General features: G+C 42.0%; 1 long non-coding RNA gene across 1 annotated transcript; it reads right to left on the bottom strand.

Annotated features, from left to right (window-relative positions):
* Positions 1–1133: 1133 nt before the first annotated feature.
* On the bottom strand, positions 1134–8112 carry LOC139053951 (uncharacterized). Its single transcript, XR_011510911.1, has 4 exons — positions 8018–8112; positions 6923–7027; positions 4107–4250; positions 1134–1345 (listed from the first exon to the last, which is right to left on the bottom strand). It is a non-coding gene; the product is annotated as an uncharacterized lncRNA (long non-coding RNA).
* Position 8113: the final 1 nt, after the last annotated feature.

Here is an 8113-nt window from a genome sequence, read left to right as displayed (position 1 = left end):
AAAACGCGTTTTAAGCATGAATACGACAATTTTGGTAGACGAGATTGCAGTTTTCTGCAAAACCACACGATATGCATGCAAATGACGCTTTTGGCAGAACGCGCGTGTGGATTTCTACCAAACGACGTGAAAAGCATGCCAATGCTGCTCTTTTTAGAACCCGCACATGGATTTGTGCCAAAACGCGTTTTAAGCATGAATACGACACTTTTGGTAGACGAGGATGCAGTTTTCTGCAAAACCACACGATATGCATGCAAATGACGCTTTTGGCAGAACGCGCGTGTGGATTTGTACCAAACGCCGTGAAAAGCATGCCAATGCTGCTCTTTTTAGAACCCGCACATGAATTTGTGCCAAAACGCGTTTTAAGCATGAATACCCCTACTAGAAAATCCTATTTGTTTTCAAACGGGTTTCATCAAATAGGGTTATGGAACGGGACCCCGTTTGATCCTGTTCAGTCCTGACCTGTTTAAATCCTGTTTATTCCTGTTTAAACCTGACCCGTTTAAATCCTGTTTAAACCTGACCCGTTTAAATCCTGTTTGATCCTGACCCGTTTAAATCCTGTTTAATCCTGACCCGTTTAAACCCGTCCTATCTAAGCCAGACCTGTTTGCCCCTGTTCAGACCTATATTTTGCTGCAATCATACCTGGTCCTTTCAGAATGGATTGATGTTGCTTAATATAATTTACTCTTAAACCTATTTTGTACATTTGTGTATTTGCGATCAGCATTGAAGAGAAGTAGATCTGCATTATGTTTGCAACAAGAATGCCACTTTCACATGTAGGTTTGCCTGGCACATTGCTTGATACGAAGATGAACACAATTTTCGGCATAAATTGATTAGCACTACCAACACTGATGTGATACATCATGAACAAGTTTTGTACGACCCACGAGTACGTTCTTTATGTATGACCTACAAGAAAATGCACCCTGAAGAAGACTGTACCTCATTTTCATATTTACTACAAGTATGCAGATGTAATTCTTGCAGATTAAGTATCTGTTCGATTACTTCTACTCGTTTTAATGCAGTGCTTTTCGTTGTAATGGTTTGTTCACAAATCCACAGTAAAGCGTAATTTTGGGGTGAAAAATGTCAGGCAAAGTATTGGCATGTACTTGTAAGTGAAAAAGACAAGTATACTTTACGTAGGTATTTCTGTACACCAACTTGAGCTTTCATTAAGTCTGAAGTCATCCGGCTTAAAAAAAAGCATGTCATAAATGTCCCAAGCACTGTTTATTGGACCTAACGGTATTTCGATGCATCCAGTCTGCCGAGAGAAGACCGCTGGAGTGGGTTGCTTGGGTGAGAGCGAGCAGGGCACCTGAAAAAGTAAAGCCAATAATTTATCTTGACTCACGCAACAGGTTGGCACATAGGCAAATTCGCCTATGTTTCCACAGATAAGAAAGGCTCAGCATTCCGGTCATAGGAGATAATGAATAAATCTTATTGAAAAATATGTGGTTTCATGCAATGCCTATGTTTCAAGGGAACATGAATTACTGTGGGAGAATAAGCTGTCATAATTAGCAGGCGATTGAAGCAAGTGTTATAGGAAAAAGATGGACACATCGTTTGATTAGCAATAATTACTAGTATTGAAGCAACAGAATACAAACATGAAATACCTTTAAAAACAACACCGACAGGTTGAGATAATAAGTCAGAAACTAAACCCTTCTGCCAGCAAAATACCGTAGTGTACTGGCTTTGACATTGCGCTGCTCAGGCAGAGGGCATGGGGTTGAATCCCGGCCACAATGGCTGCATTTAGATGGCAGGGAAATGTCAAAACCCCTATGTAAGGTCTATTGGGTACACGTTAAAGGAGACTAGGGATCCCGCCAACTTGAAGTTATAAAAACCGGGGTAAATTTCGAGATAAGCAAACTCACAAAAGTAGAAGGCCCTGGCCATGCGAAGACCATATAAAGCCTTTTAAGGTAGGTGCCAGCAGCCGCAAAATTTCTTGCAAAAGCGAAATATAGCAGAAGCGGTATTTTTCCGTAGATCACTTTTGCAAGGTATTTTACAACTTGACACCCGACATGTTGGGCATCTACGGGCAACAGCAATTCTTGCACAGATCATAGCAAACACTGTTGCACCTAGGTATACATAGACACACAGGTATAGGTACAGTTGCCGACTGATTTTCCGGACTCCGAAAATTCGGACTTGATTACTCGGTCTGCTTCACGGCACAGCCATTCTCCCCATGGACCATAATGTATAACAACTTCCGAAAGTTCGGACGCCTTGCAACCTCTCGTCTGATTTTTCGGACACTCCTTGAGCCAACTTGATCGAGAGCACCATGCACCGACTCTGACCGTTGCATCGTTCTACTTGCTGAACGACATTTTTGTTTTGAACGGAGCCTCCTTGCTGCCCCATGAAGTGGCGCTACTGCAAATCCCTGCTCATCATCATCGTCTCTGCCTGGTTTGTAGCTACAGCAGTTCCGGTCTCAGCTTAGTATGCCATGTCAAGACAATCCAGCAGCTGATTTGTTTGTTTCTTCGTGCACGACGCTGCGAGTAGGCCAGGTTTTTTGTTTGTGCAACTGATGTCGGCGTGACGATGTTTGATGAAGCAAGATGGGCCAATTCATTCCACTAATATCTAGAATAGCTACCTGTAAGCACCACCTACCTTTCAACAACATTTGCAAAGAAAAAAACCTCATCCTGAAAAGTCTGCACATGAAGACATCGGTAGCAACTTCAGCGTGGGGCCTCAAGATAATTCGGCAAGCCAAGAAATTACTGACAGCACGAGTGCAAGCATGCCAACAGGAAATCAGTGGCTGAATAATGCACCTTCTACCAATTGGTAGACAGTGCATTTTCGCAAAGCCCTAACTACAGCAGATCATTGTTCAGGAGTTCCCGGATGCACAGCTCTATGCCATTTTCACACCGACTCTAGGGAAGCACCTCTGCACAGTTGCAAGAAAAAAAGCTAGATGCCCCAAGAGAAATGAGCCCACTCAAGCCATGGAAGTTGTGTTTACCTTGTCTTCCTACAACTACTCAAAACCTAGGACTGCTGTTTTGCACAAGGGAACAAACGTCAACATTGGTGCCTCGCCCAACACAAGTGGTCTGCGCTGTAGAAGGTGCCATCAGTCAGCCCACAGATGAGGCCCACACCAGTGCTGTCAGTGTGCTGTACAAATTGCAGAAGCAGAGCCTACAAGCTTGTCTGCCTTAGTGTGATCGCACCAATGAACGAAAACTAACGAATCAAGTTTGTTTCGTGCCGAGAACAGTTGCCTCATGCTGGCTTGGTTTGTTGTGTAGGCATGTAAATAATGAAAAGGCCTGCATCACTATCTTTGAGAAAAAAAATCATGTAACAAAGCACGTACAGTACACAGGTGCAGTGTCTGTCACATACCATTTCGTGCAGTAGAGGCTACATCGGATAAACTGGCCAATGTATAAATGACTGGCAGCGTGACCAAGCAAACTTGATGCATGGGTCAGTTAGCAGTGGTAGTGCACTGCTCTCGGCGCACATGCACCTATGTTTGAAAGCTGCTTGATCGTGACAAAATATAAAGACAAAAGCGCTGGAGAGATATCTGAGGCTTTTCTTATATGTATGACGAGGAACCTAGCGCTAGCTCCTCATGCAGAGAATTACTAGACAGTGAGACTGCTTCTTATCATTGTAAAACAAGTGTCACGCTCACCATGTGATGCGTCCTTTTCGTTTCTGTGCGAACAGCATGTATTCAGATCTATTCTCCCCCTTTCACCTTTTGCACAATATCACTGTGCGAGCAATAATACTGAACTGTTAGTAGCACTCTGTCCTGTTGCCTCCTTTCTTTCCTTGTGAATTGTGTGCTAAATAAGGCTTTTTTTGGTGAAAGAGTGCTAGTTGAACGCATAAACTAGCGCCATGGCACTTTGCAATACAGGACTGTTATAATTCTCTAAAAATTTGTCCATGCAGAACAGTGTCAAAAGAACACCTTAAAGAAAGAAAATGAGTGTATCTATCATAAAGACCAATCCTTGTCTTTCTTCCTTAACATAATTTTCAATACCGATATTGAAGTACAAGCTCACCATATTATATCACCTTGTCAATGAAGCAAGGCACAAGGTGCCCAACTGTCGCGGGACCAACTTGGATGTGGAGATCAGCGCAGATCAGCAACATAGCATGGTCTGCTTACACTTCTTCTCCAGGTCCAGCCATACCTACAGCAGCTATAAAACAAGTGAGCTTAGAATCACAAGCGAAACAATATAAAAAGTGACACTGAACAAAGCAACTTTCGTTAAGCATAAATAGGATCGAAATGCTGACATTACGCCCATAAGTAACTTCACTTTGAGCAACAAAGCATCCAATTTAAGAAAGATTATATGTATCAGCTATCTATGTGAGAAAGATTAATCGAACGCCCTCTATTTGCCATACCCCTCCCCTTATGCATGGATGTCTCCCTGACTGAGTGAGCTGATCCCAGGTATAGCGTAATTAAAGGTTGTCACTTGGTGGGCCAATCCCGATACCATTGCATGACTTGTACAATAATTTTAATGTGTTGTAATGCTGGCCATCCTGCAGGCACTGCAACATTATAGCACCCATAAGGCTAATGGTATTACCTGATAAGGTTAACTAATAGGTGTCCCCAGAAGCATAACTCGGCATGTATACTCGGAGGCCATTATTATAAGAGAAGCAATGGCAGAGGTGAAGCTTTATCCTGTGCCATATGCAAAATGGCCGAGCACGCCCAGCTTCTGGTTACATTCTCACTTGTGACCACTGCAACAGGCTGACTGACATGCGTAACCAGCAGTTTGTAGGACCACATTTTCATAACCTGCTATTTGTTTTACATCTGAAGAGATCAGCCTCAAGCTCCATGATGCGCTGCACTCAAGAAGCATTATAAACTGGCAACATTTAAATGCTATGCTGCATGGTTTGTTGCATGCTTTAGGAATTTACTTATTTATTATACACATAGCTCATAGGCTCCAGTTGGAGTATTGCATGAGGTGGCAAGAAAACAAATTCTGAACTAACAAGGAGAACATTCAACAAAACAAGTCAGACCAAAGAAGAAAAAATAACATACTCTCATAATGGGACTATGTATCTGGCAGCTAGCTTCTAAAAAAGACAATTAGGAATGTTTTACTACTGGTAGCGCTTTAGGGGATGGAATGTAGAATTCCAAGCTTCATACACTTTTAAGCCACCTTTCGTGGCTTTTTGTTTTGAACTCCTATTCTCTGTACTATTATAGAAATGAATACCCCCCCTCCAAAATAAAACAAAGAAAATCATGTAATGCACAGTAATGTAGCACAATAATGTAATGCACAACAGTGAATACTTAGAAAAATGTAAATAAGAACATGGAGTCTATGTGGGCACACATGTTAGAAGTCTACATGAAAGCATAATAATAAAGGTGGGCAAAGCATTTATGCTTTTGTCGGGCAACCTGCAGCAAGACATACAGGTAAAAGGATATGCATGCCTCACAACACAGTCCCTAAAAATATCTGTCACAATACAGTGAGTAGGTATATCATGCATATCTACAATAGCTCCTAATTATATTTAACTCAGAGGGGGCTACCTATGTAACTTGATCAAACTGAAGGTGGGCCAAATTCTAAATATACGATTCAAGTAGACAGAAAATGGACGTTATGAAAATGCATCTACAGCAAAAGTGTTGTACATTATTGTTGTACATTATGTCATACCTGCCAACCTGTGAACATAATATTTTGTAAAAATGCTGCAGACACTAAATTCTTTGTTGGGGACATAGCACACATTATTTCAAAGCTTGCTCTCAGCACGCCCATTGTTGCATACACACACACATTATTAATAAAGGGAAAATCGCACATCTACCCGCTCGTAGCAATTGCTACAAAAGAAACCCGTACGGATTCCTCGAAAGGAAAGCCTCACAGTTGAAAAAAAGAAACCGTCCAGGTCTGGGACTCAAACCCGGGACCACCGCCTTTCCGGGACAGCCGCTTTACCATCTAAGATAACCAGGCGGCTAGCAGATGGCCGGGCCAAGTCGAATTTGTCGACAACATGAAGCAAAGGCAAGGGTCTGACGTAATAGTTCTGCGGAAACGCGCAAGGTGTAGAGAAGTAATTAATAAAGGAGAAAAAATATTACGTCAAACCCTTGCTTTTGCTTCGCGTTGTCAAGTAATTCGACTTCGCCCTGCCATGCGCTAGCCAGCTGGTAGAGTGGCTGCCTCGGAAAGGCGGTAGTCCCGGGTTCGAGTCCCGGACCAGGACGAATTTTTCTTCAACTGTGCGGCTTTCCTTTTGAGGAACACATACAGGTTTCCTTTGTAGCAAATGGTACGAGCGGGTGGATGTCTGATTTTCCCTTTATTAATTACTTCTCTCCACCTCGTGTGTTTGCGCAGAACTATTACGTCACACACACATTATCAACCATTATTTAACTTGTCGTGCAGCACGAAAAGCAGCAGCGAACTTGAAACCAGTAACTGACAACATTTTTTTTTTAGATTACAGAGCTTTACGCTGCTTCAGGAATTTATCTGACTAAACTTCCTAAAAGCAAGTGCCCCTCTGATGTTCTCGTTAGAGATATTGCATCGCTAATAATAAAGCAGTACAAGTACCATTACAATTAATTTTTTACATGCATTTTAACAATGTCATGCCGTCAATCTCTCAACAGCTTTAAAACATCTTAACCAACACAACCTCATTGTCTTTCTAAAATGACATTCATAAAATTGTAAAATGAGCCCACATTTGTAAACCCACGAAAAATTCAGGAGAGTTTCCAAACATGGATGATACCAACAAAATCTGCAGCTCGTGTAAGTGGCAGCAACTACTTTGCACACACCTTGTCACAGCATGCACATCAGGTACTTTTCCGTGCTGTTGAGGCTGCAGAAGTGCCGCAGGTGCATATGTGGAGGTGCCTCTGGTTCACAAAATCTTGCCATCCCTAAACAATAATAAATACTTATTTATTGTAATCCCTGCTGAAACTACAAACTTGTGATATAAAAAGATCACGTCATATTTTGAAAAAAGTATCATACAACCAGTTACATGAAGCTGCATCTGGTTGTGCAAATATCTGATTGTAACATCACAGGCGGTTAAATAACACGTAAATCGAACTGTAGAGAACATGAATCTACTATGAAAAGGTTCACACAAACGTACAGCTGTATAACGTGAAATGTGAATTGTACTATCAAAAAATTCCTTAGGACATGAAAAGCGTTCCAAAACCTAACTTGTCTATGCGGCGCAACAAAGCACTACTCCCAAAGGACGATGCGCTTAAAATTACAACAGACCACCTCATTTCTGGAGGGACAATACAGAAAAGAAAAAGATTTTTCGATTAAAAGGAAACATTGCTTATGTAATTTCGGCTTCTCTGCTAGATCGGAATCCTTTACAAGTACACGAAAACACACAGGACACTAATACACGTCATCTGACGACACTCTATAAACAGAAGAATTTCCGTACAAGCTAAAAATCTGGCCATGCGTCGACGAAGAAATCGGGTGCCATCTCGCGCAGCTGTTAGCTGTGACGACGACACATCGACGTACTACTTCTAGAAATGCCTGTACCATTTCTTAATGAAAAATTATGCACACAAACAGTAACTTTCTTTGCTTGAATTTTTGTGCCCATTTAGATCAAAGAACCACCCGCGCTAGCGTGCTTCATAGGTGAAAGTAAATAAACCACAGATAGAGCTGTTGGTAACATGAACACGTTTTAGGGCAATTTCCATGGAACTTTTTACTAAATGTGCATTGCGACATGAAGAACAACCATTTGAAAAGCACAATTATAATTCTTGCTGCTTTACAAATCCGGATCCGGTTGTTGTACGGATCTTGCGATACGTACAACAACGCACACTTCACGAACCATAGACAGGAAGAATGCGCGCAAGCGCCGGACTTACCTTTCTAGGCGTACTCGGAAAACGCTCCTTTTAGTGTCGCAGGTGCCGTGGCATCGACTGCACCAACGGTCCTTCCGGCGCACACACTGTTGAATT

The sequence above is a fragment of the Dermacentor albipictus genome, unplaced genomic scaffold (assembly GCF_038994185.2).
Source record: "Dermacentor albipictus isolate Rhodes 1998 colony unplaced genomic scaffold, USDA_Dalb.pri_finalv2 scaffold_411, whole genome shotgun sequence".
In the NCBI taxonomy this organism is placed as follows: domain Eukaryota; kingdom Metazoa; phylum Arthropoda; class Arachnida; order Ixodida; family Ixodidae; genus Dermacentor; species Dermacentor albipictus.
Note: the sequence above shows the minus strand (reverse complement) of the source record. Positions and strands in the feature narration are given on the sequence as shown.